Source organism: Cyprinodon variegatus, unplaced genomic scaffold (genome assembly GCF_000732505.1).
Source record: "Cyprinodon variegatus isolate N-32 unplaced genomic scaffold, C_variegatus-1.0 Scaffold660, whole genome shotgun sequence".
Lineage (NCBI taxonomy): Eukaryota > Metazoa > Chordata > Actinopteri > Cyprinodontiformes > Cyprinodontidae > Cyprinodon > Cyprinodon variegatus.
The window spans coordinates 39,272-42,417 of record NW_015151113.1 but is presented as its reverse complement, the minus strand read 5'-3'; positions in this window follow the sequence as shown (position 1 = coordinate 42,417).

The following is a 3,146-nucleotide window of genomic DNA, read 5'->3' as shown; positions in this document are numbered from 1 at the left end:
GCATTTCGTTTAAAGAGAAAAGCAGCATTTCTTGCTACATTTATACTAATTCTATAAGCAATACACACACTAGATGCTGTTTATCAATGTTTGAAGCATCACTGGCTCTGATGAATGTGGAATTAGGATTTTTTTCCACTTTGAAAAGGTTTGCATTCAAACTTACCAGTGACTAAGACAGTAGGTAAATATGTGCCAATTTAACCAAATATAGTCTAAACATGCCTGTTCTATGTTGATTTATCCTGTATTTTCTTTTGAAGATATAGAATTGTGCAAAGGTAAACAGGTTAAACACTCTTATTTTTTAAATGCTCTCTCTGTATCAATAAACAACGCAAAATGACACATTCAAGGAACGACAAATACATCTATTGTATTTACATTTAGTGGCATCATCTACAAAACACAACACCAAGAATAGGACTAAATTTATTCCAATATAAAATCACTTTTAACAATTATTAAAAGAAAATATAACACCATCTTGTCTGTAATGTAATAATATCCAAAATAAACAGCCGGATTCAAGCATTTTTACCAAACACTAATGTTTGTTCTAATTAACTTATGGACTGTGTGGACATCTATGTAATTGATAAAATCAATGTAAATAGTGTTCCTCTGTTTGTTATTGGCTTTATCCTATTTTTTAAAGTAGAAATAGTCAAGGAAATAGCAACATTATGTGGAACCGTAATTATGCTTTCTAAACAAAAAATAGCAGATCTTTAGGTGCCATCTCGTGTTGTTATACTCTATAAAAGAAATAACACCTGCTATTTATAGCTGAACTGCCTTAAAGGGACGTCATACAATGAAAACAGTGATTGCAATGAAGTATTGTTGGCACCGAGCCCAGAGCCGGTGCAGAGTCCACTGAGTCCAGACAATGAACAGAACAATGGTCTTCTGGTCAATAGTTCAATGTTTCTGGATCAAAAGTCTTCTTTCCGGTTCTGATGAAGTGAATGTTAGGTTTCTGTTAAACAGAACCACACAGGTCCAATCCATTCCTTCCATTAATTATAGAAAAATACAAGTCATCAGTCTGAAGAGTTCATGTTCACCTGATGGACCTAGAAAGTTAACTGCAGCTTTAAAGTATGAAGCAAGCAGACAGGAGGCTGTTTGGTTCCTTGCTTTCTAGAACATCTTTGCTCTTCTCCTCAATTCAATTCACTTTCAATTTGGTTTATTTCTATAGCGCCAATTCACAACACATGTAATCTCAAGGCACTGTACAGTTCACCAGATCATCCAGTCAGATCTACTGCCAAGTTTTCTATCTAAGGAAAACCTGCTGATTGCATCGACTCATTGACCCAAAGGCAATCCCTCACACTAAGCATGCTTGTAGCGACAGTGGAGAGGAAAAACTCAGTTTTAACAGGAAGAAACCTCCAGCAGAAGACAGGCTCAGTGTGAGCAGCCATCTGCTGAGGCCGACTGGGGTTCAAGGAGACAGAAGCAGAGATACAAAAGGCAACTGTCAACCAGCTTCACAGGCGGACAGGTCCAGGAATCACACCACCAGGCAGACGAGCTTCGAGCCAACTCCCATGTCAGAGGATGAAGAGAGCACATCTAGCCAGTCACAGTCAGAGAAACAGAACTATACTGGAAAAAATTTGGGTCACTTCAGGCTGCTGTGTGAACGTAGCCTTTTCTCTTTGCTGTCTTAAATATTTCTTTATTAGACTGGTGCAGGGGGCTGCTGTCGCTAAGCTGGCGTCTTAATCAATACACCCTTATTAAAAAGACAGAGGCATTTTCCTGATGCGAGCGGTAAAACCTTGCGGGGTTCAGATCTCTGTAATCTAATTTGGCAGACACGACAGACACAGCGGCTTAGTGACCGCTGTCTGAACTGGCATTCTATACAAAAGCAACGGTGTCTGTCTTGGGCGTTTCCTGATGCAAACAGCAAACCCCTCATGGGTTTGGACCTTGGGAGGGGTGAAAAGTCTGCTTCCTTATTAGATCTGGGAACACCGTGGGGCAGCTGTCGTCCAACTTTTTTTCTGAATTGACATTATATAGTACATTAAAAAATGGTGGTATATGTCTTAGGTAAGTCTTGATTCAATCAGCGGATAAGGTGGAGCCAAAGCATAATTTAGCAATAGATGGAGCTACATACAGCCTATTTAAGAACACTTCTTTGGATCATTTGTGTGAACTGCATGCAGGGCACTAAGGTAAGTCGGATCATGTGGGCACATCCTTCTACCCGTGTTGTAGCTGCTCCAAATACATAATACTGGGTCTGAGCTGTCCCAGGAGGTCAACGCATTATTCCCAAGTAAGTTAATTACTAGCTAACTGTATTTATAAGCTACCGCATTTTAGCAGTGTTTAATATACTGTAATGGTACTGAGTTTAAGTTCTAGAGGATCCTTTACGGTCATGTGTTCAGATGAGTTGTGACCTATTGATTAACGCAGTGTCATGGATTTTCTCTGTTTAACACCGCAGACTTTCATTGAGTAATGTCATAGAGCATGAAGTTTGTTTTAGGTTGCTATAAGTTGAGCACACTAGTTTTTGGCAGAAATAATAATTAACCCTATTGGTGAGATTATATGTTCTGTCTCAGGATCATGATATATATTTTAATTATTTGCTATAACCCTTTGCATTCAAACTGCATGATGATGATCTCATCTTTGTACCAGTAGACTACAATAGGACATATTTAAATCTCTTATTTAATTTTATTTCAATATATCATTGTGAAATACTATTAAATTGTGTTAACCATTTTTCTATTTCATTTTTTTATTACATCCTTATTAAATCCTGTAGGTTTTGTCCTAGCGTCCTCCCTGGCAAACTCCCTGGTATTCTGCCTGGGGTGAACCCTGACCTGAAGCCGGACCTGAATCTGAGTAACGTTCAACAAACAGGCTGGCTCTTTCCAAGGTCAAAAAGAGTTTACTTTCTGAATTTCAACTATCTGTTGAAAAAACATCTACCCCAAAGAAAGAAGAACAGGGCACCAACCATCATGATTGATCTGTAATAGTTTCTATCAATGCTCCCCTACGAGCACCCACTGTCTCCCACTCTGAAACATCGGTACCACATGCTGAAGCCACCGCGCCAGACCACCCGCTTCCTATCGCTGAAGCTGGAATCAGCA